General features: G+C 45.8%; 1 long non-coding RNA gene across 1 annotated transcript in view; it reads left to right on the plus strand.

Annotated features, from left to right (window-relative positions):
• The window catches only part of LOC135327411 (uncharacterized), a 50,399-nt gene extending 25,104 nt beyond the window's left edge, over positions 1-25,295 (plus strand). The window contains exon 2 of the long non-coding RNA XR_010387512.1: positions 23,780-25,295. This is a non-coding gene — a long non-coding RNA (uncharacterized LOC135327411). The remainder of the gene's footprint in view (positions 1-23,779) is intronic.
• Positions 25,296-25,927: the final 632 nt, after the last annotated feature.

Below are 25,927 nucleotides of genomic sequence, written 5' to 3' on the forward strand. Positions count from 1 at the left end.
TGTCAGTTTTTCTTCCATCAGTGTCCCTAGGACTGCGCCTGCTGTTACTCAGAAATGGCAAGGTCTGGGTCTCAGGCCTGAAAAGTTCTTGCCCACAGCTTTGGGGTTCCAGCAATAACAAAACATGAATTTTGTCCTGCTATTAAATAATGTTCATCCTTGCTAACCTCTTGTGATGAATGGCTCCATCTGAATTTAATGCTGCCAGGCTCTTTGCAACCCTATGAAATATAGTTATAATATATCTTAAGGACCTGTCAGGGAAAGAGCTACAGCTTTTTATGCAGGATAATTCCCCAAGGAAGTGGGATGAAATGGAACAACCTCAAAGCTTACCACAGGAAAAAGGATTTGAGGCAGTTCAGTGGGAAACTGATCCCAGAAGGGCCCAGGGCCCCGGAACAAACAAAGAGACTTTTTGTCTGTCCCAGGGCTGCCACTGCTGGGGGGTGACAGGCTTTTGGAAATGAACCAGGAGCTGGAACAATGAAATGTCTTGGAAGAAGCCAATTTCTATTTTTTTTCCAATATAGCAGTACCCTCTCCCTTGCTCATGTTTACAACTGGATAGGAGACAGGGCCAGTCCACGCCGCAGTGTAACAGAAATGATGGTGGCAGTGTTGTGCTGGGACACGAGCTTGTGCTCAGCGGACTGGCCTCCATACAGGCAGCATGGAGCTCATTGTGGGCTCGTCTGCCCTGATGAGAGGGTCACAGGATCACAAGCAGAGTCACAAAAAGGGCTTTGGAGAGAGCAGCCAGGCATCCTGCTGGCTTAGTGGCATTTCTCGGCTGCTTGTTAGTATGCTGGTGAGCAGTATTGCGTCCTCTCCTGGAGCCCTGGCAAATCACAGTCGGTTTTGAGAACTCATAAAAGTTACACCCAACTACGAGAGACTTCTCAGAGCTTTCAGACTCAAAGACAGGAAAAAACAAAGAATTAATTTTATTTATGCCATCAAACCAATGAACACTTACTGCCTCTCCTTTACAATAACTCGTTGTTTCTCAACATCCCCTTGCTGTTCATGTTCCACCTGCTTAGGTACTTTGAGAGTAAAATGGGGGCATCTCTTTTTAATGTATGAACTTGCACAAGAGCAAGCTCCAGGAAACTTGTTCCCTGGCTCTCCCAGATCTGCAGTCTTTAAGCCAAACATGCTGCTCCCGTCAGCTGGAGAACACAGACATGTGCTGCCTTTTCCCCACGTGCACTTCTAGAGCCTAGAAGGCATGACCAAGTCCATTGAGCCACACAGCCGTGGAGTTCCTGGTCATGAACAGCCTTTGGCATTTTGCCATTCATATTATCCTCAACCGAAACAAGCTGAAGTGATGAATTTGCTGCATGTTACAGCAGGGAACAGAAAAAGGATTTTGTGAGTAAAAGAATATTCTCTGCTTTGCTGAGCTGTTCAGACAGAGCAGGCTATGCTCAAAGAGGGAAATACAAGCTCATGATTGCAGAATAAATATTATCCAAATAGGGATTTTTCCATCTACAGTCCAATGTTAGCTTCTCTCCACTGTCTACACATAGACAGACAACTTTTAAGTGGGAATGAAGATTTGTCTCCAGGTGGTATGTTAGAAAAATATAAAAGATGTCTATTTATCTTAATTTAATGTCATTTGCTTGTCAGGGTTCCCATCCATTTAAGGCACAGGCATGTGATTTAGCCACAGCAAGTTTTTCACTGCCTGTTGTTATTCAAGAAAACCCTCCATGCTGAGTTCAGCACATCGGCGGGAATCCAACTGGCTTTCATTGCATGTCCTGCAAGATGCCTTTTCAAAGTCCACTCTCCCAAAGGCTTGATGAACTTTTGATACAGCATTTTACTGTCTCAGCATCCTAAACACTAATGTTAGACTTAATCTTGGCACAGCTGACTGTCAGGATCTGTCAGGATCTGACGGTCTGATCCTTGAGACTGTGTACAATGGGGAAGAGCTGCAAAAATTGAGGTGGCAAGAGAAGCAGCAGCAGCAACAATAATTTGACAGATGATGTTAGCAAAGCCATTGCTTGGAATTGCAGAGATGTGGAGTTCTCTTCCATGGAATGGAAGGCGCTTATCTCGAAGTAATAAAATGCTGAATGTGAAACCTGAGATGCAGCAATTACTAGCCTCATTTTTGGGAGGGTGTTTAGACTACCTTGACTCAATCCTGGAATGAAGTTGCCTGTAATCTATGAAAAATAATGTGTCACACTATATACACTGCTCTGCACTAAAGAGATTGTTACGTGTTTCTTGCTTCAGAGAGTTCGCTATCTGAGAAAGTATGACTACAGTGAAGGCTTTCCTGACACTGAAGCTACATTTATTGTAGGAAATAAAATAGTGTTCTGTGGCCCTGAGGCCCCTGGCATGGTTCAGCTAGTATCCATATAGCCGAACTCATTTACCTCCAAAATAGATAGCTGCACCTGAACAGCCTGTAAGGTTGGTTCCTGGCTCCATGCTCACCCTGACTTGAGGCAGGACATTGTGCTGGGTGGCCCAGCACCCATGCCCTGGCCCTTTCTGACAATTTAGTGGCTAATCATTAACCAGTGTTCAGGCCTAGGTTCTGGCCCCGTTTGTTTACTACGGTAGACTAAGCCTGAGGTGTCACCTAGACAAGCTTGGGCTAGCTGGAAGTGAGCTGGCTTGGGGAGCAGGGTAGCCACAGAGCAGGCTCCCACCCTGCTGCCTGCTCCACTGTGTGCAGGCTGCAGTGCAGGCACACGCTGGCGCAGCGGGCTGGACAGCTAAGTGAAAAACTAGCTCAGGAGCATCAATGCAGCCCCTAAACTACAGCAGGGCCTGCAAAGGGCTGTTTCCTGACATAAGTATGTGTATAAGGGCATGAGGCAAAGGATTTATGGAAGGAGATGTTTTTCAGGAAGGAAAAGGAAGGATGTGGATGTTTGAACATTTTCATGATAGAGGAGGAATCTTCCTGAAAGGGCCTGAGGGGTTTTTCCAGGCACTTAGGGCAACATGAGAGGAAGCGTGTGTACATTAGGGCATAATTAGGGCAAGGTGGGACTGCCGGAGGCCCAGCTGAAGTGACTGGAGACTCCTTCAGCTGGGGATGGGGTAGTCACCACCGGAGCAGCAGCAGGCTCCAGTGGTCTGCAGGGAGGACAGGAAACCAGGGAGGAGAAAAGAGGCAATGTCAGGTTTCAAGAAAGGTGAAAGGGAAGAGGAGATTAAAGCTAATTACTAAATCATCCTCTTCATCATCAAAGCTTTATGGTGCTTCTTCCCCTTATCTCTGAGCCAAGTTCCCCTTCCTCCCTCCCTTTCCTGCCCCACTTCTTTTTCCCATTTTTTACTTGTTTTCTTCCTTCCCTTTATCCTGCCCTTATCCAGTCCCTGTGAACTCTCTCTGCATGTGTTTATCTGTAGTCATTTACCAAATGCTGCAGGCCGGGGCAGCTCGGCAATGCATTGGGGAGAGTGAGGTCTACCCCAGCAGACCTTTATAACCCTTGCTAACATCTCCTCGAGCCTCATTTCACTGTTGGGCTAACTGTGGTCAATGCACCTGCTAGCACCAGACGTGGTACTGCAGTGCCCTGGGGCAGGACAGACACACAGGACAGGAAGGACACTATGCCTGCGCAGCAGCCCCCAGTCGGGATTTCCCAAGCTACCTGCAAGCTTGCAGAGGCAGGCATGTGGCACCTTGTTGAGTGTGAAAAGCAGCACATAGGAGAAAGTTGCAAGATCTCAACACCTTGGATGTCCTGTCATTTGTGAGGCAAGTGGTGAGAGTTTATTGTACAACCATGTGCTTCAGCCCTCCAGGGAATTTGAATAGAGCAGATTTTTTTGAAATGCCACAAACTGGAAAACATTAGAGCCACCACTGGTGTCAGGACAAATAAAAAGTATTGAGTGTTTTGCAAAGCACTTCCATCAGTAACGTTCACCCTTGCTGAGTCTCCGTAGCAGCTACATCCACCCAGCAACCCTGCTCTCCCTGTTTCTCAGACAGACCCTGCTGATCGTAGAGGTGCATGTGCAGAAACCTGCCAGGAGGATCTTTGCACCCTTTTGCAAACCCAGCCTTCAGCAAAGCAGTGATAACAACCATTTACATGTGCAGGAGCTGTGATTAGCACTCAAAACAGACAGGGCTTCAAATGAGGGAAGGAAAGTTCCAGGGTTGAGAAGAGCCTGAGAATGAACATACTTTGCCAAAATATGTCAAGTTTTGTTTTGCACAGCAAGATTGTGAACTGAAATACTTCCACTCCCAGCACAGAAATGCTGCAAAGGTTTTTATGCAAAGGGCTCATGGCAGAAAGTGTTTCTGCTTGGCCATATGGGCTCCTGTGCCTGAGAGTGGATTTGGCTAACCCTGAACATGATGCCATCTGCCAGATCCATCCATTTCTCCTTCAGTATCTGTGTAATACTCCTTTTATGTATCCACAGCAAATGGCAGACCACCTGCGTGTTTTATCTTCTTAAAAAGAAACTCCCAAATGGGCTGGCTCTGAAAAGTAGTCTTAGTTGAGAAAACATTTTTCTGACACAGAATTATTTTTTAATGTCCTAAGTTGAAGTCCTACAAAGACCTATGCATGGATTTCTCTGATGCAGAGAAAGCGTTCTGTTGAATGCAGTGGATGGCTCATTCAAAAATTCGTGTGATTATGGATTTTTTTAAAAGCTCAGAGCCTGTTTTACTGCAGTAGGGGGAACCCACAGTCAAGATCGAGATGCCATTGGGCTAGGTGTTGTACAAATACAGTGAGGGAAAACCATTTTCTCAAAGAGTTTATGTTGAAATACATCTTGAAATCAAGGAGGGCGGCTCATAGCAGTGATTGTTGGGCAAAATTTTTTGCCTCCTTTTCCTCTCTTCTGAGGGTATCACTTTTTCTATTGCAGTGCCAGTCTCATCCCAGATTTTCCAGGCTCCAGGGGAAGAGGAAGAGTGTAATTTGCCACGATGAAGGGAACACCAGTTGTATTTCAGATGGAAGGGGTATTCAAGAGAAATGACACCACCAACACACACTTTACTGCAGAACAAGTGAACTCACATTGCTACTTGAAATTAAAAAATTGAAGCGTCACAAATCACCCAAATTCCCAGACGCAGGAGTACCAGCCAAGTCCTGGATTCTCACACACATTTTGCTTAGATCTGTGAGTATGCAGACTTTTTTTTGGAGAGTTTCCTCTGGAGCTAGACAGAGTTTGGTTTAGAAAAATTTATCAGTGTTTGCTGATACATATCATACATTCATCATAGCTATTTACTGCTTCACTTACTGTGATTAATGGGGTAGCAAATGATGCATGTTTAATAGAGAGCACTTCACGAATAGTAAAGGCCACTGCAAAATACTCCAGCTTTCAGAGCAAGAAATGTATCTGGGAGCTGTCCCTTCTTTTGCCCTCATTTTTCTTTCTTCTCTCACCTCCTGTGGTGTGTGCCATGGGGGTCTCTGGCTAGACCTCGGGGGAGCTGCACCAACTACCGTCAGCTTTGCCACTCTGAATATACTACACCTTCTCCAGTGCCAATATAACAAATGGAAATACAGGATTTTTGAAGGGGAAGGAGGGAGACTAATGGCAGCTGTGATTATAATTCAATATTCCTAGTTACTGATGTGAAAGTAGAATATCCTATGTCTCTTCAAACAGTATTAAGTGTAGCTGTGCACAGAGACTTTGTATTTATTGATATGACTTTATTCAGAGAGCCTGCTGACCTCAGCAATCTTCAACCATGTGAACAGAAATACCCAGGGTCACACTGAGGCTAATTTGGGGGGACGCTTCAGCCACTGAGAACACTGTTGGGGAAAAATATATGGTGGGGAGGGTGGGCACTCGTGTGTCCCTGTGCTTTCAGGCATAAATGTGAAACCTGTAAGCATGTGGCCCTCTGTCACAGTGGGGAAATTGGTCCAGATTCAACCACATTTTAAGCAGGAGGAGTGGGTTAACTGAAGGAGCTGGAGGGTGAGGAGACAGCCAAGGAGAGGGGACAGGGAACAGAAGAGCGAGCTGCAATAGGAGTGGAGCTGGGCTGGAGAACCAGGGAGGCTGGCTGGCCTCTGCTCCTGCTCAGGGGTGCTTGCTGCTCTCACCGCCACTGTGCTGATGATGAAATTTGGGGCTGTGCCTGTTTTCCTTTCTTGAAGTCCCTGAGCTATTCCCCTGCTTTGGACAGAAGCAGAAGAGCTACTGACCTTTTGGGAGGTGGCTTCAGCATGCCTGCCCAGCTCCCGTATCTGCAGCTGCTTCCTTAAACTTCCACCTGTTCTGCCAAGAGTTTTGTCCATGGAATTTCCATATTATTCTCAGGAATTCATCCGGGGCAGAAATGCCTATAAAGCAGGTGGGATTTTATAGCTCCAGGATTGTTTGCCAGCTGCTTATCCACCTGCTCCTGTTATTTGGCTTTTCTCCCCTTGGTCCTTTTCTCCATACTAGCCCTCTGTGTCCCTGCCTGTCCATTGCTTTCTCCCTCTGTCCCACCTCACAGAGCTTTTCAGAAGGAAAGAGGCCAAACAACTTAATTGTGTGGACTCTGTGCCTGTGAGGTAATGATGCCACAAAAGAAAACTCGTTGAGTGGTTAGGATATCATGCCAGTCAAAGGAGCTTAATTGCCTCTGCCTGTTGAAGAGATGCTATAATATAACATGATTCCCATCTACTTGCTGCTTACTTATTAAGCTGTGTTTTGAATATCGTGGTTATACCATAGAGTATATTTTTAAGAGACCATTGACTTATTGAGTAACAATCAGGTTGGCAAGCTGCCAAGGGAAGTTGAACAAAAAGGTGGTTTTCATTCTCCGAAGGCTGCTGAGCTGACTGCTAATACTTTGCCAGCTGCTTCCTAGCTCTCACAGATCTGGACGCCAAATTCACAGACCTTCTGGGGAATTTAGCAGTCTCATCATTAAGCCCATTAAATCCCCCTGATGTTTCCAACAACAACTTAGATTTTACCACTAATGAAAGAAAACTCACAATTCCTCTGGATTTAGTCCACCTTATCTCAAGAACTGAAAGAGAGCTTGGCTAAAAGGATAAAGAACTTTTTTGTTTTTATCAGCGTATTAAGCCATTTTCCTTGTGTCAGTCCGAAGCAGACAGAAATACTCTTGAGCAATTAGGCTGGAGTGATTTGCCGGGTTGCTGCCCCATCACTGCAGAGGCTCCTGCCTCTGGAGCAAGGGCAGCAGAAGGAATCATTCATACAGGTCCTCAGCCATCAAACTTTTGTATGAGTGTGAGTGGTGCCACTGGAACTGATGACAGTTCAAGTTAACTGAAGGGGGGGCCATGACACTCTTCTGCTTCCTCTGCCATGGGCCAGGAGCTGAGGCTCAGAGCAGGCACCTAGGAGCAATGCCATAGGAAAGCAGTCACAGAATCGCTGAGGTTGGTGGGGACCTCTAGAGATCAGCTAGTCCAACCTTCCTGCTCAAAGTAGGGTCCACTAGTGCAGGTTGCTCAGGGCCATGTTCAGTCAGGTTTTGAATGTTTCCGAGGATAAAGACTCCACAGTCTCTATGGGCAAGCTGTTCCACTATACAACCACATTTACAGTAAAAACGATTTTTTTCTTTTGTTTAAAGGATATTTCCTGTTTGTCAATTTGTGCTCATTGTCTCTTGTCCTTTCACTGGGCACGACTGAGAAGAATCTGGCTCTGTCTTTTTTACTTCCTCTCACCAGGTATTTATACACAGATGAGATCCCCCTGAGCCTTCTCTTCTCCCAGCTGAAAAGTCCCACCTCTCTCAGTTTCTCCTTGTATGGCAGATGCTCCAGTCCCTTAGTCATCTCACTGGACCTTCACTGGACTTGCTCCAGTATTTCCATATCTCTCTTGCACTGGGAATCCCAAAACTGGACACAACACTCCAGGTGTGGCCTCACCAGTGCTGAGTAGAGGGGAAGGATCACCTCCCTTGACCTGCTGGCGATGCTTTGCCGATGCAGCCCAGGAGACTGTTGGCCTTCTTTGCCAAGAGGTCACATTGCTGACTGATGGTCAACTTGTTGTCCACCCAGACTCCAGGCTGTGCTTTGCAGAGCTGCTTTCCAGCTGGTCAGCTCCCAGCTTGTTCAAGTGCATGTTTTTTTCCTCCCCAAGTGCACGACTTGGCATTTCCCTTTGTTCAACTTCATGAGATTTCTCTCTGCCCATCTCCCCAGCTTCTCAAGGTCCCTCTGAATGGCAACACAACCTTCTGATGTATCAACCTTTCCTTCCAATTTTGTATCATCTGTCAACTTGCTGAGGGTGCACTCTGTCCCATCATCCAGGTCATTAATGATGATGTTAAATGGTATTGGCCCCAGTATCAACCCCTGGGGAACATTACTAGTGGCTGGCCTCCAGCTGGACTTTGAGCTGCTGATCACAACTCCTTGAGCCAAGGTGTTTAGCCAGTTTTCAGGCAACCTCACTACATCTATCCTGTACTTCATCAGTTTTTCTATGAGGACGTTATGGGAGATGAGATCAAAAGCCTTGCTAAAGTCAAGATAAACAATATCCATCCCTCTCCCCTCCTCCATGGAGCCAATCAACTCATTGTAGAAGGCTATCAGGTTGGTCAGGCATGATTTCGCCTTCATATATTCATGCTGTCTGCTCCCAATCACTTTTTCCTCCTTCATGTGTTTGGAAATGGCTTCCAGGATGAGTTGTTCCATCACTGCCCCGGAGATCGGTGTGAGGCTCCTCCTTCTTGCACTTTCTTGAAGATAGGAGTGACATTTGCTTTCTCCCAGTCCTCAGGAACTTCCCCCAGTTGCCATGACTTTTCAAAGGTAATGAGGAATGGCCTCACAGTAACATGGACCACCTTCCTCAGCACTTGTGGATGCATCCCATCAGGTCTCATATGCTTTTGTATGTCCAATCTGTTTAAATATTCCCTTAGCTGATCCTCTTCTACCAAGGTTAAATATTCCTTGCTCCCAACTTCCCACCGGTCTCAGAAGCTTGAGATTTTTGAAGGCCAGGCTTATCAGTAAAGACCAAAGCAAAGGCGCTGAGTACACTGGCCTTTTCCATGTCCTTTGTCACGAGATCCCCTACCCCATCCAGCAGCAGACCAAGATTTTCCCTCGTATTCCTCTTGGTGCATATATACCCGTAGAAGCATTTCTTGTTGCCTTTTGCATCCCTCGCCAGATTCAACTCCAGGTGGTCTTTGGCTTTCCTAAACCCATCCCTGCAAGCACCCCATCCCTGCAGTGTCACTATAGTCCTCCTGAGTTGTCTGTCCCTGCTTCCAGCTCCTGTATGCTTCCTGTTATGTCTGAGTTTAGTCAGGAGATCCCTCTTCATCCATGCAGGCTTCCTGCCACCTTTGTTTGCCATTCTGCATGTTGGGGTGCACCATTCTTGAACTTGGAGAAGGTGATCTTTGAAAATCAACCGGCTCTCCCGGATCCCTCTTCTCTCCAGGACAGTCTCTTATGGGACTCTTCCAAGCAGGTTCCTGAACTGCCCGCTATCCTGAAATCCAGGGCTGTGTTCCTGTTATTTGCCTTGTTACCTTCCCTCAGGATACTGAACTCCACCATCTTGTCACCACTGCAGCCAAGGATGCTCCCAACCTCCACATCCCCAACAGGTTCTACTTTGTTTGCAAGCATGAGGTCCAGCAGAGCTTCTCCCCTCATCAGCTCCTTGACCACCTGTGTTAGGAAGTTGCCACCAATGCATTCCAGAAGTCTTCTATATTGTTTGTGGCCAGCTGTGTTGCCCTTGGGATCAGGGCCTGCAAACATGAGACAATTTCTGTCTGAAGAAGGCCTCATCTACTTCTTCCTGATCAAGTGAACTGTAGCAGACACCCACTGCAGTGTCACCAATGTTAGTCTGCCCACTAATCCTGACCCATAAGCTCTCAGCTGGCCCCTCACCTGTCCCCAGGCAGAGCTCCATGCATTCCTGCTGTTCTTTCACATAAAGGGTGTCACTGCCCCCCTTGTCTTCCTGGTCTGTCCTTCCTAAAGAGCCTGTATCCATCCACTGCAGCACTCCTGTTGTGTGAACTATCCTACTACTCTGTGACTCCAGTGAGATCATAGCCCTGCAACTGCATGCAGACCTCTAGTTCCTCCTGTTTGTTCCCCTTTCTGCATGCATTAATGTACAGGTACTTCAGAGAGGCACCCAAGCGTGCTGATTTCTCAGAAAGGGTATGAGAGCTTTGTCTCTAATGTTGTCCTCTCAGGACCTAGTTATTTGTGTGCATACATTTGTATTATATTATACTCACTTATATTCACTGCAAGTTAAATGGTGTGAATTATGAGCTAGAGTCTGAGCCTTTTAAAAAACGAACTGAATTCTCTAAAGCTAGAGATTCAGTTCCAAATTCCTCAGCTGCCTGGCCTCAGAGCCAATTCTGGACTGGTATGGAAGGATGCTGCAACATAATCCATCGGTCTCATCCCAGCACTGTTGCCTGCTGGGCACTGCTTTCCTCTTGCAGAACATTGTCTGAAAAAGCCTGTAGTTACTTCAGACTACCTTTTGTGTTGATTTGCTGCAATAGTCTTTCATTATGTGATCATATAAGATTTCTGGTGCTGGATTGCCTTCCTCATTCCATGTGTTGCTTGGAAAAAGAATTTGGCAAACTAGTATAGGGGGTTTGTTGGATACCTGAAACTTTCAGTAGTGAAGTTTTGTGGCATGTACAGAATGAAGGATGAGTCTGCTGAAAGGGAAAAACAGCTCTTACAGCTTGCTAGAGAGGATATAGATCTGGATTCTTTCATTGCTTCTGCCATTGACTTGCTAGTCATGATGGATAAATCTCTTTTGCTAGATCAGGGAAAGATAGTAGTACTTCCTGACCCTTCAGAGCTGTTGTGAAAAGTATTTCTTGAAAATAGTGAAGAGCACCGTGAGAGCATCTGTGATGTAAAGAACCTCCCATGGTTGTTAAGGTGCAGTGAATAAAACTTAAAGCAATTCGGGAATGATGAGTTTCAACAGCAATATTCAAAATCTGTGTAGAAGTCAGTTTGAGTCAGAAGAGAAAATCCATATTCCAGCAAGGTGTGAAGAAGGAGGAAGGGGGGAAGTGATATTGTTTCTGTTATAAAGTAATTGTTGGAATGTGTTTTAGAATAGCTTTACAGCTGATAAAACAGGGAGCAGAAATTTGAGAGCTGGCATAAGTGATAACTCTTCCTTCAGGACAACTGCCCTTAAATGCTCCAGAGAAAATAGGATAAAATGTAACTCTCATGGGATTCTTTGAAAAAAGCTATGCAATAGTAGCAAATTTTGCATAGGTGATTCGTTGAGGTTTTCTTGGTTTTGGTGGTGTTCTTTTCCATGGGACCCTTCAAGGGCTGGATCCAGACTTCACTGCAGAGGTGACTAAACAGATATATACACAGACACATAGAGGAAGCTAAACAGACACAAAATAAACACATACCGCAGCATGCTTAGTGGTTATTTCCTGATTTCCAAGTTCCTGACCATTACCAGGGACGTTTATGGGCATGGAATGGTGGACATAAACTGAAGAGGCTGAGACAGTCCCATATATAAGAGGAACAGGCAAAAAAATTACCATTTGAACACAACTGAGTTTGATGCCAGTGAAAAGGAACAGATCTGAACAAAAGAAACCCATTTTGACATGTAATGTGGTTATGCATTTGAGAGCTTGTCAAAATTTTAGTTTACTGAAATAATATATGCTCTAGCCACTGGCAAGTGCCCTAAGTGCCACTCTTCCATATGTTAAAACAGCCATAGTAACAGCCATAGTAACAGCCACAGAGCTGTGTTTCACAGTCTATGAAAAATAAATCTTCTGGGAGACCCTATTAAGTTGTATAGCACGTGACCAATCAGCAATAAAAATTATTCCTTCTAGAAAGTTAATGCCACCAGCAAAGCTTTTGCCAAATTGAAGCCCTTTTCATAAACGTGGGGTCAAGCTTGCATTTAGCCTGGTCCTCTGTATTCAGAGACTGAAGCTGCAGGAAAGGTGGTGTGTTCTGCTAGGTTTCTCCTCCTGTCATTTCCAGAGTCCTTGGGTCATTTCCAGGGATTTGCCAATGGAGAGCTCATGAACTGCAGTGTGCATTACGAAACCAGTGTTTCACAGAAACATCTCAGGATACGGGCACAGGGATATGTTCCTGCCAAGTAAACACACTGTGGCTTCGCAGTGTGTCAGCTGTTTTGGGGTTGCTGACATACCCATACTCAGGAGTAAAGCAGTAAATCTGCTTGGGCCTTCAGGCTTGGTGTCCTTGGGACGACGAGGCATTGTGGCAGGCAGCACTAGTCCTGGCAGCTAAAAAATAGGTGGTCTGTGGATCCTCGGGGAAAAAAACAGTGAATAGGTGAGGCTCGTTTCTGACCTATTCTGAGCTATTGTGCTGGGTAAACACAGAAAACCACCTTCGTTTCAAGTGATTTCTGTCCCACAGCAAAGCTCTTAAAGCTTCCCTTATTCATCATCTCCTTGAGGCTGGCTGCGCTTACTGCACGCACTGCGTTAGCACTCCTGCTTTGAGAGGACACAGACTTGCTTTTACGGCAGCCAGAATACAAGAACCAATGGCTGGTAATCAAAAACTTTAGTTCAACACCTGAAAATCTACATGTATCATTTTAAGAGAAAGTGAGCAAATAAAAACTGGCACATGTTTTTTAGAGCAGCAGGTTTCACTAATACCTTGTTTGAGAGTGATACTAGTGGGGTAGCCTGTACAGTCACTGCAGTCCACCAAACATATTCTGTATCTCCCTAATCCTGCAGGGAGAAAGCCCATCAGAACACAGTAGAAAACACAGTTAAGTGAAACTGGATCCCTGTATTTACTGGCAGCAGTATTTGAAAAGAAAAATCCCTTTCTTTTACCCTTCTGTTTGCTTTCATCCGCCTCTCCTTCCTCTTCCCAAAAAGCTGCCAAAGCACTGCCAGCTTTTCATGAGAAATATTTCCACCAGGAAATTAAATGTTGGCTATTACAGTTTACATGTTACAGGCCCATCTCCAGAAATCAGTTTAACCACCACTAAAAATGTGCCCTGCTCATCCTGAGAAGAAAAAGGAGGAAGAGAAGATTGTTTCAGGAACACTTTCTCCAGACCTAATGTAAAATCTGTTTGAAAAGGGTGAGTGTTTCCACTGTATTTCAGAGCATAAATTAGTGAGTGTAAAACACAGAAGTAGCTGTAACTGTCCAAGATGAATTGTAAGAATGGCTTTTCAAAAGATGTGCTCTAATCAAAGGTATTCATCTGCATAGAAGCAGAGTCTGGGGAACTACAAGAGAGATTTAAACTTGGGGTTTAGAAACGCTCTCTGGCATTTTGGTTCCTGTAGTTAGAAGGAATGAAAAGTAGCCAGAAAGGACAACAGAAAACCATGATAGCTTCTTTTGCTTTGTTTTATTCTTAGAAGCCTGACCCGCACATGTTTGAAGTGGAACATTTACATAAATATTTTAGGAGCACTGCCTTTTGTTGCTGTCAGTCCCATGTTTTGCGTCAGGAATTGCAGAAGCATGGGAATTTCTTATTCTGAAGGAATATAGCAGGATTTCAGTCCTAGTCCGAGGAGCTGAGCAAACAAACTGATAACTTACTCCAGCATCAATTTGGTAAACAACCTAGGTGTGTATGGAAAGTTGAGCACATGCATGAATGGCACATAGTAAGTCTCTGCTAGCCTGCTGCCTGCATTTAAGTGTTTCCAAATCTATCATGTTTATACACACATTGTATGCATTTGTTATGTGTGCATACATGTCTAAATACATGCACGCACTGTTGGCTGTCATGTTTCTTCCATGTAGTATGGCTATCTACTTTTGCTGTCTCTGTGCTCATGGGAGAAGCAGCCAATCTGAGAGGAGCTGGTGTTGTTAACTGCTGAATATGTGAATTGCTGTTGATGACAAAGTGGCAGTGAACTCTTTTTAAACTACCTTTTCTCTGTTGACCTCTCTGTCAGCTGGATTCCTTGCTTCAAAGGCTGCAGCTGCACTGCAGCAGTTTTACCATCAGCTCCTTAACACAAACCATTTACTCCCAGTCACTGATATTAATCTGATAAGCTTTAAGGCACTATTTCAAGACATCTACAAAGATGAAATTGCACTGAAATTCAGGTATTTGGTAAACTGTCTTGGGGAACTGAAGTCTTCTGTGACAAGAATAAATCCAGCTCAATCCCAATAAAGCTTTGCCATATTTTGGTCCTAAAGGGATCACTAAGGCGACAGAGCCTCAATGCTTGTTAAAAGATCATGCTGGTGTATGCTCAGAAAGGGTATAGTCAGTGCTAATTGTAGTTTGTGCTCTTGGATGTAATGAATGCACAAAGTCCAAGTCTGAGACCACAAGAGGAGGATAGAAGTTACAGCAGCCTGCTACAGAGTAATGTGGGTTGATCATTGGATCCACTCTTTGATCCAAAGACAGTTTTACAAACATCGAAGAAATCCGACAGTGAACTCTTGGAAAATGCTTCATTCTCAATTGCTGTTGATTTGAAGATGACACTATGAAGATACATTTGTCAATTCCTTTCGCCCTTCCAGGTGAAATCTGTCACTAACTTCCTCATATGAACAGTGTTACTACCTATTGCATGAGAAAATGAATGCATATGAGAAAATGCGAACATATGGAATCAGCTGAAGATCAGCTGAAGATCCTATGTCAGTGCAGGCCCAAGTATCTGATTGCATTAATCTAATCTTGAAACTAAGGCCTTGGAAAACTACTGCAAAGAATACAAACATGTTTGCTTAACTTATTGTACCTAAGTAGTGCCTGGAAGCCAAAAGAATTGCCCATGCTTAAGATTAGCATGCACACACACAACCTGCTTGTCTAGAACCATAACAAGGGCTGATAATTTGATAATACACTCATGCTTGGTAAAAACATTCAGGAACACAGACACCTCCTGATCATCAAATTATTTTTCCCAAGACTGATGGCATGTCATACAATCTCTTCCATAACCTTATCAAGCTCTGTACAGATCAGTGCCAAAGGCACTCTGACTCTTGACCTTGGTCTCTGCTCAACTTTCTTGGGGACCTCTTGAAGGAGGTCCTGGTGTGGCTTCTGATCCTATTGACTGCTTTGAGTAATTCTTTGACTCATGACTTTCTCATGAGAGAGATGTTTCAAAGTACTGTTAAATCCAGCTTTGCCATTTTTCTGTTCATGCGCACTCAAATTACTGAGTCCAAAGCCACACACTGCAGGTATACACATCATATTTCCCAATACATGTCATTCATTTTAAAATGATAACACCTAAAAGCATGCATATGGAGAATCAGGAAGATAATGCATAAGTAGTATTACATAATAATTTAATTCAATGACACATAGTCAATTAACAGAAGTGGCAACGTGCTTGGGGTTTCAATTCATATAGCCCAGATAAAATATCTAGGAGCACTGCTCTTGACATTTGATCAGCACCACATTTTGAATTTCTGGAGAAGCCTTAAAGGTTACCACTATATTTCATCCTTCCAAGCTCCACGTTAGAAGGCTCAGTCTCATGAAGCATCACCTGGTGCCAAGGACTGGCACTTGTTATTTAAATCACATTCTGGCATAAGCTGAGCAGGATTTTCACTTGGCATCTTCTTTGCTAGGAAGATCATTTCCTTTATTTCAAGCATGGGTAAAAGCAGATGATGCAGACAGATGCAAGAAGGGGAGCGGAGAGGGAGATAATTAGCCCTGTATTGCAGCCTGGCCTCCAAAAGGAGCAAATGGAAAGAAACCAAACTGCAGAGGACAGAAAGTGAGGTAAAAGAGCATTCTCTGCCCAGGATAACATAGTCTGAGAAGTAAAGAAACAAGAACAAAGGGAATTTTGTGTCCAAGGGGAAGTCTGATGGGCTGAGTGAAAATGTTTTCGATAACTGCCCTGATTAATCCTATGTCCGGGCTTTGGGACAATGTCACGAACTCCTCCTCTGGCAGCTCAGCACCAATGTGGCTGCAGCGAGAAGGACGCTGGGGTGGGTCCTAGGGACAATTTGCACGTGATGTGCTCCCATTACGGAGCCTGAGACAGCCTGGGGAGAAAGCCTTGAGGAAGGCCCCGAAGGATAAGCAAACCAGCCTAGTCTGTAGCCTGGGAAATGCCAAGCAGAGAGGCTCACGTTACCTGCTGTAACAGTGGATCGACTCCTGCCCCAAGTTGAAGGTGGGCTAGGAAAAGTGGAATACCATAGAAATATTACTTTGGTGATAACTTTAAGAGGAAGATTAAATCCCTGGTTCAAGAACTAAAGACACTTGTGAGAGGAGAGTGGGGGACAGCATGGTCAAGGCCCATTTCTGCTGAAGTATCAGGGGAGCGTCTGCTATGGGCTGAGAGCTGAGCCACTGAACACTGGCAAGCTACCTGCTGGCGGGAAGCAATAGCTGCCCTAAAAGCCCTTCTCGTGACTCAGAGGGTGATGTGGTCTTTGTCCCAAAGTGCTGTCCTTCATGGATTAGAAGAGGAAAAAATATATAAAATCTAAAAATATCTCTGCTCCTCTTGTGCCTCTCTGACAAAGGGACAGACCCAGCAGGCACACCTACACAGCAGGCACAAGTCTTGCAAAGCAAAGTCGCTTACTTCTGGGTGCCTGCAGTGTTCATCCTTGCACAGTAAAAGGTAGTTAAAAATAGCTTGTACTACGCAAGTCATCTGGGAGGACCTTCAAAACTTCTTCAGGTGCCTTTTTACTCATGCAACTGTGTATTCCTTGTTTTTCCTTGTTTATACAAATGAAAAAGTGATTAGAAAACATAATTTGTAGTGTAATGTGAGATACAAAAATAAAGTATGAAATGTCACAAAGACCTGATTTTTAATTCTGCTTCTAAGGTGCGGTCTGATGTTTACTACATTGTGGAGAATGAGACAGTGGAGATATTTAACAGCTTCTTAGGTAAGCTTTAGCAAGCTCTGACACTATGATATGGTCAGTAAACCAAGCCACGTTAATGGAGTAGTTCACATGTAATAGCTGCTTTTTTCAAACACAGAATAAGAAGCCTTGGAAGAATAATTCCTGGATTTTTAAGAATTACACTGCAAAAATAACTTTTGCATCTTACTAAAAAATGGCTGATCTAATCCAAAATCAGAAATGGGATGAACATATATAAATATATGTTTATATATGTATATGTAAATATATATATATATTTACAAACCTTCAGTGGACTGAGCTGGTGAAAGGAGATAAACTACCATATTTGAATATATAGTCCTAGTGAAAGAATAAAGAAGTAAGAAGCTGGTGGAAGTAGCTAGGATTTCACACTATCTAGACTCCTAACATCTGTGACCCATGGAAAAAGAGTTTCTAGTAATAATGGTGACATCTGGTTTGTTGTTCTGATTCCCGAACGTTCTTGTCTGTAACAGCACAGAACCAGCAGAAGTGCCATATGCTCTTGGCTGCATGCTTTTAAATTAGCATTCCAAGGCAAAATAGAGAATTTTGTTAAATGCAGTCACACAGAGTGGCAGATTTTTAGTTTTTGCTCCTCATTCTAAAAATTCTTCAAAACCTTAGTCTTCTCGGAAGAATAATTAAAAGGAAAAAATGGGTTTGAAGTGCTGGCAGACAGTTCTTGCAGAGGGTAAAGCTCCTATGTCTAGACTGCTTGTGCAAATCTAGCCCTGAGGTTAATTTTCAGTCTCAGCCAACTTCAGTATCTTATCACACCAGAAGCCGGTGCATCCGGACTAAATTGCTGTGCATCAAAGGGACAGGATTAAGCAGCTCACACGGCTGCTGACAGTGTTGAACTGGGCAGACTGGGAGGCTTCCAGTCCTGGACTATCAGCTGAGTACCCTTTATCAGCCCTGTGTTCACACCAGGCTTGAGGTGCTAAGGAAAGAGATAGGGATGCATGTGCTGGTTGTATATTAATTTATACATACTCACACACGTGTATGCACACATTCTTTCTCTCTATACACACATACTCACATGTAAATGTGTGTATATGAGTATTTATATAAATAAATGTATTAATTTATGTATATTATTTACATATGTTATATATATAGTCTATAGTACATATAATTTATATCTACAGCTCTCTTTATCTATACACATCTGCCTATCTATCTATAGACACGCACATGTATAGTCAGAGCATTGTTTTAAATGCCTCATTCCCATGATACCGGAGTTTCCAGGGGCACATTGAAAGGACACCGTGATGCAGCAGGTCCATTTGTACATGCTGTGCAGAGCTACACACCGGCTTCGTCAGGATCACTTGTTTACAGGCTACCAGGTAAACTGTTAGACACAAGGCTGCACGTACCGACAGACACGGCCAATGATTTCTGTGCCAGGGCTGCAGCAGGTGATGATGACAAAGCTTTGCTTTAAAGCCACTCCTAATCCATGAGAAGCTTCGAAGGTTAAGGTTCCATTCCCTCTTAATGCAATGAGATGAGAGCGTGATACAGCCCACAGAGGAGTGCAGGTGTGGGCGGCCACTGGCTGCTGGTGATAGGGGCAGCACAAAGAGCCAGCGTGGGGTGCTGGAGCAATGAGCTTAGCGCACGTAACTGGATTTGTGAACTATCCCTAGGTGTTTTCACTGGCTGCCAAATCTGATCTCCTGTCCAGCTGTCTATCAGAAAACTGAGGTTGGCAGAGCTCCTCCTGAGTGAGTGGAAATGCCACCAACACCGGCCTAGGGACCTGGAGGAGGAGGGCCGGGGCTGCAGGAAGTCTGACTTGCAGTGCGACGTGTCACTCACAACTTCACAATGCCACCGACTGGCTTTCAGAGACGTGACTCCGGCAGGCGAATCAGCCATGGCACGCTCTGCGATTCCACAGCACGGGTTGGAGGTTGGAGTAGGATTTATAAAGAGAAATAAATACTGAGATTTCATAGTTTACATCTGATTTGTCTTAGATGTTCCATAAAAGTCTGTTCTGCTGCTCAGGTGCATACTGAGAGCAGCAGAGCTAGCGCCTGCGACCTAGCAGGGGCCACAAGCACCGAATCTCAGCGATGTGAGGAAGGATGTTCTGGCTGCTCTGCAGTCACCAGCACAAACTTTGTTCCTTCCTGTTTTTCACCGAGTTGTTGAACATGGCGCAGCAGGGCATGAAAAGATACTGAATTCAAACTTTGGTTTTCAAATTTGCATAGGGCTGAGCTGTGCGATTGCCTCTAACCATCAAGCCAGGAAGAGCACTTGAGATCATTTGTCTGAGCCTCTGCGTAATTCCCCTAAATTAATCCTTGATTCAGTTCCACTAACTATAGTTGAATTTGAGGATGTCTTTCGGAAAAAGACTGAAAACTTCTCCAGGGTTGGCAAATCCACCACAGTCATCATCCTCATTACTGAAAATAATTATGTCACACTTCTCACTTAAACTTATCTATCAACTCTTAATGTAGAAGGCTGTTGTATCTTTATCTGTAACATCAAAACCCTTCAGCCGATCTGTTTTCCCTGGAGGTTCTTAGAGAACCTTTAGAGAAGATAAATGGATTTTGCCTCTCATATCAGAGGGTTTTCAGTCCTTCAGATACTGTTGCTGTTTGCTGAACTTTCTCTGACTTTTTATGTCCCTCTTAGTGTGAAAATCAGAACTGGGCACTGAATTCCAGCTGTAGCAGTGCCAAAAGCAGAGTAACAAACCTCCCTGCTCCTGCTCCATAACAAGCTGGGAATCACGTTCAAGAAGAGCATTGACCCTTAAGGGCCTGATATCATACTGCAGTTTCGTTGTAACTGATCATCTATCAGTAAGCCCTAATCTCTTCCAGAATTACTGCTCTGCAAGACAGAGCATCTTATTAGATGAACATGGCCTGCATTTTTTATTCCTAGATGCATACTATATTGTACCGAACTGAAATATCCATTATTTTCTTGTGCCAAATTTTTTGCCAACTGCCCTGATGTTGCTGATAATGATTGTTTTGTTCTGGATCACTCCTGAAAAAGACTCAGATCCAGTCCCAGAGAATTCATGTTAAGTTCTTGTTCCATTTCATGCATGCCATGTCAATTTTGTCCTGTCTTTTATCTCACTCAGAATATTGTTTAAGATTAAGCAATCTTCCTTACGCAAGTCTAAGCACATTGCTTCAATAGCATTGTATTTATCAGCCAACTTCTCAAACTAATTTAACATTGCTTTTAAAATGAGAATATAATATCTTTCATGAATCCATGTTATGCAACACTAATCTTATTACCTTCGTTCAATTATTTATTAATGGATTTATTATTGGAGACAGGCAGGTCGGTAATTACATGGACCTGAACCACCTAACATTAAATTAGACTAAAACTCCCGTGTGAAGCTTAGACAGTGCACTGCTGAGATTTAAGGAGCGGCGCAATTCACACTGTATGTGACAAGCCTAAAATAATCAGATTAAGAAAAAAAGTGTGAACTGCAAAGTTACCATGTCTGACAGACCTTATCTGACACAAGGGAGAAGAACTACGCATGCTGTCAAGGAAGCAAATCATGCACATGCTCACCCACACTTAGAGAGCGTGTTGTAGTCATGAAACCCACACCCACATGGTGGCCTTGAGGAGTGCTGGAGTGCACCCAGGGCCCTGAGCACCTAGCCAGGCTCCACGCTTGCGTGGCTGCAGCTGGGTTGCAGCTGCTGTGCTGTGGCTTGCCTGGGCCCCACGGCATCCCTGCAGGCTTTGTGTGCCAGCCCCCAAAGCAGCACGCTGGCCAGCGCGTGCCCTTGGCAGGTCACCTCTCATTTCTGAGGTATGCAGGTGAGATGGTGTCAGTGACAAGACATCAAGGGCTCATTGTTTCCCACTGGAACCATGTGGCTGACATGGTGGGGACATCTCTGGGGTTGTGTGTCCAGTGGGAAAAGATCTTTTTGCTAGCGCAGAAGAGCTCAGAGCAGCACCTCCACCTGCCTGCGAGGCAAACAGCTCCTCTGCAGCAGTGCGACAGACCCACCTGCATGTCCACACACCACACCCCCATGTACCACATCACCATGCACTGCCCCTCAGCCCTAGCCTACACATCCCCAAACCAATGGTCCCATAGCCTGCAGAGACACAGTCCTCCCATGCCTTAAAACTTGCCCAGTTTGGTACCACTCCACCCCTACTCTTCTCCAAAGAGTCAAGATGGATCAGAGACCACAGGCTAAATTCAAGAAATGAGATCAAGTGTGCAGGTACTTGTGTTGATTGGAAAGATGCTCAGGAATCATGGGGTGTGTGGAGGGGGCATGAAACAGGCAGGATGGGATGGCCCTGGCTCCTGGCGGGAGGACACAGCATGCAGGATGGGGAGCATGGCCCTATGCCATTCACCTCTCTTGTCCTGCTCCTGCCCTGACATGGGGGCCAATTCTGGGCAGGTCACAGAAGAGGGTCGCATATGCTATTTGCAAAGCAGCTGTGGTGAACAGATGTTAGTTTTGCTGAGCACCAAACAGTGCAATGGCTTCGACCAGCAGCCACAGATCACAGTGTGATTGCAGCGCTTAGCAGCTGGCAGCACGTGTGCTACCAAGGAATCCAGGCCTCCGTGGCGTCCCTAACGGACATGTGCACACAGGCCCCCTTTGACCTTCTGTTCACACCAGCTGCCAGAGCAGCACTTCCACAACGGTGCCATGCAAACTTTGGGGCTTTCTCAAGGACACTGTCCTGGCTGGTCTGCTGGCTGGCCTAATGATGTGGCAGGCCACAGCCATCACCACCATTCCCTTTCCCTCCAACGTCCCTCCACATGCTGACCTCCACTCAAGCTGTGGCCCTACCAATGCATGAAATGGGCTTGCAGCCTCTTATTTACTCCTAGGAAACATGCACCCATACTCTGGCCATGTCCCAGTGGCCTCCCCAGTTTATGGGAACCCCAGTCCCACAGCAGTATCTGGGCAAGGTCACAGAAAGCTGCCAGATGGAGCAGGGGGCTGCTTCCTTGTTCTCCCATGATGGGAGCGAGACACAGGGAACATCAGTGCAAAACCCTGCACCCACCAACTCTGCCAACCTCTGTCAGGCTCCAACAGAACTTTGAGTCCCTAATGAAATCCAAAAGCAGACCAGACCATTCAAGGCAGATGTAGTCAGGCTTCTCAAGCCAGAAGAACTGCAGGTAGTTCCCAATCGTTGTGAGCAGCCTGTGATGATTACATAATCCCGCGTGTCACCGTCCCAGACAAGTGGACCTAGCAGGGGAGCAGCACAGTGTGGGCCAGATGCACAGCCACCATGGCCATGATCCTTGATGTTTTTTCTTCCTGTGTCCCAGACACTGTCTGGGAGCTGCCCAAACCTGTCCTGCCTTACACCGCACACAGGAACAAGCCTAGCCGGTGTAGCAGAAGGCTGAGCCTAGACACTTGGACAGTGTACTGGCTTCTTTCATACACTAGGAATCCCCAGGACTGTTCCTGGTCTTGTGTATTCAAAGCTGTTGCTTGGCAGAGGGCACACTGACCTAGGCTACAAGTGGGGATTGAGGTGACATGCTTGATGCAGGCATCGATGCTTTGGTAATGTTGAGGCCTGCAGTCAGTGTTGAGAGGCCCAGAGAAAATGAGATCCTGTCTTTACTTACCAGTTGCTTGTTTGTGCTCATAAAGTATTTGGGAACGTAGCGGGGAGCTGTTGATGGCTCCATTAGGCGCAGAGGAACAATGGCAAAACGAGGTTATTGGGGCTGATGCTCCAGGTCCACATGACAGACTGGTCCATCATCAGAGTGGGGGTGGCAGAGGCAGTCTATTGCCTGATGCTCCCCCCGCCCCCATCCACATGGCCAAGAGCACAGAGGCTGAGTAAAGTTCTGGGTCTGCACCCCTGTGAGTCTGCGTACCACCTTGGCAGAGGAGGAGATCCCTGGGGCAGGTGCCCATCTGCCTCCCAGGCTGCAGCGAGGCTGTGCAACATTTCCGAGGGCAAGCGGAGGAGCCGCAGCATGAGCTGAGCCCATTACAATGTTTGCATCCCAGAGGATGGCGGAGAGCAGCACGTGTGCTGGAACAGCCTACAGCAACACTGTGCCAAGGCATCGCCGATGCTGAAGGGACGTGAGGACACAACTCACCATAGGGACAGTACTGATAAAAAAGCCACCCATTTTGCTGTCTTCTTCGCGCGCTCTCTCTCTCTCTCTCTCTCTCTCTCTAGCAAGACATATACATATATGTATTTTATATATATAGACATAAAACCCAATAAGCAAAACATATATATAGTCATATACACACACATTCTATATGCATACACACACAAAAACATAAATATACCCCCATATATATGTGTGTGTGTTTGCATATATTTACACACACATACACATATATACATATACATACCTACATAGATATATATATATATATCCTCCCTAATAATAGTCTGGAGATTATATTCATAGCTTTTTGGAAGTTCCACGATCAAATCTTGGAGAAAAGGGTGCTATAAAGCTGTAGCCAGAAAGCAATTTCCCATTCATACTACTCTTCGATGAAAAAAGTGTTGCTCAGTTAGGAGCAATATGTATTTGCCAAAGAACAAGATGAAAAAATGTTGTGGGAAGGTGGACTCGGAGAGGTTAGTAATGCCCCTCGTCATACTGGTGACTGTAGTGCCGAGACGAATGCTTCCTACCCCCCGCCTTTACTCTGTTTTTAAGGCAGCACTGGTGCTCAGATGACACTTCTGCGATCTGTCCTCGCATCTGAAGGTGCTTCTCTTTGTTTTTTCAGGGCCCAGGCACCCAGCTGGCAAGGTGGCTAAGGGAGCTCCCAGGCAGAGGAGCTAGACACTGTGTTCAGACATCCTTCAGGATAGGCTGTGCCAGGAGTTGCCCTGACTGCAAATGTCACAGGCCAGAAGAGGAAATATACAGTCATGGTTCAGGGTGAAAGCAGTCAAATTCTGTATAAGCTGCCAAAAAAAGATCCAGCCTTCGTCGTCGCGGGGTGCAGGCGGCACGGGAGCCCACACAGGCAGCACTTCTGCTGGAGCCCGCAGGAAAAGCGACTTACTTCTAGGAGCAAAACACCCACGCCGCTTGTTTTCCTGGAGGGCGACATCTCTCCAAAACAGCCTTGCCCGGGCCCGGGGGAATCGGGTAGCCAGCCAAACACCCGCCTCTGCCTGAGGGCTGCACAGGGCCGCCCGCGCAGCAAAGGCTGGGGCACGGTGCGGGTCCGCAGCGCCTTGCTCCTGGCCCAAGCATCCAGACGGGGCCCGAGGGCGGCCCGTCCCAGCCCAGCAAACCGGCACCCAAAATCGAGCTGCAGGCGCCTGGCACGGACCAGCTCCTGTCCACGTCTTCGCCACGTCTGTATTAACGCTGCAGCCGCTTTCTTTCCCGGAGATGACCCACACGTGGGAAAAAGCCATGCGAGCCGCAGGGAAGCCCATCCTGCGCTCTGCACCCCGCGGCGTTCGGGAGAGGCTGGGGCTGCCGGGGAAGCTGCTCCCACTGCGCGCCGAGGGGCTGCTCAGCGCCGCATGGACTGAGGAGCCACCCACGGGTCTCCACGAGCCCGCGAGAGCGACTCCTTTCCCCCTGCTGCCCTGGGAAAAATGTAGCCGAGGGCATTTGGCCAACACTCCTCACCTCAGCCATCCTATTACATTATCTGCATTAATATACCGCTTTGTTAAATGTAACACTCGGGGTAAAAGCCAATTTCTCAGAGCCTGACTGGGGCAGGAGCAACCTTGCCTGTAATTAAAAGCAGGCTACGATGCCCTCCGCTCTCGCAGGAGAGCTCTCTGCCTCCGTCACGCGTGTGCAGCGCCATGCAGCTGCTCTGCTGCAACCCAGAGGGGCACCGCTCAGGCACAACGTTGTGCCAATTCCTGCATCAGACTTTTTGCGAAAGAAACTCTCTCCTTTGATCTGCTGATCTTTGATCTTCTAATTTGACTAAAGATCCTGAATTAATGCTGCTGTGGTCTATGGCTCTGCCCGCCTGACAGATATTCTTTTGTTCAGTGCACCGTCAAGACGATCTGATGAGCGGCTTTCTTGTGACTGGTTCGGTAGCAACCATGTGCTCAGCACAGGGTAGACGGGAAGGTGACAGCAGTCCCTGTTCCAAGGATTTGCCTAATTATAGAGCAGCAGCTCCTCTGCTGATGTCAATTGTCACAGCCCCGCTGGAAGGAACAGGCCATAAAAATTCACATCGGCTGCAGACTCTTTGCGTCAGCCAAGAATCTGCTGCAGCTTTGTCTCTCTAATAAATAAATATTTATGTGGATGGACCTGGCTCTATCTTGCAATTTGTTATTCTGTGAGATGCCTAAAGCTTCAGACTGCCTCCTCGCCTCTCCACCTTGTAAGAGATATAATTATAATAGAAAGTATTATAAACAACAGAGCTGATTGCCTGACCTCAGAGTTTCTGAGTCTTGATTCCATGACACTCAAATCATATTTGTGTTGGTAACACACAAAAAAAGAGCACATACAGCAGCATATGGATTGCCCTTCTTATCCTTGTGGATATAGGCTGCTCAGATTCATTCTGGTGCACTAACAGACCCAGAGAAGAACTAAGTCAATTATAACTATGCATGTCATTTCAAGCTGAAAACTTCCCTATGTCTTGCTTCTTGTCTTTAATAGAGCACATAGATAAACACACATGTTTTTCAGGCACTAGCTACTAACAGCCTGAAGATCATGTCAGCTATTTAAAGAAAGAACGGAAAGAAATGGAGCAGATTTTTTCAGATGTTTTTCAGTGGACTCCTTCTGAGCATCAGTGATGTGGTGCGGCACTGGGGAGCAGAGAAGTGGCAACACAACCAAGTCAGCTGGAGGAGCTCCGAGCTGAAATTGTACCTCTGATCGCAGTTATGAATCTGAAAACCTCTGTGCAGTGCTGCGCTGA

The sequence above is a fragment of the Dromaius novaehollandiae genome, chromosome 1 (genome assembly GCF_036370855.1).
Source record: "Dromaius novaehollandiae isolate bDroNov1 chromosome 1, bDroNov1.hap1, whole genome shotgun sequence".
In the NCBI taxonomy this organism is placed as follows: Eukaryota; Metazoa; Chordata; class Aves; order Casuariiformes; family Dromaiidae; genus Dromaius; species Dromaius novaehollandiae.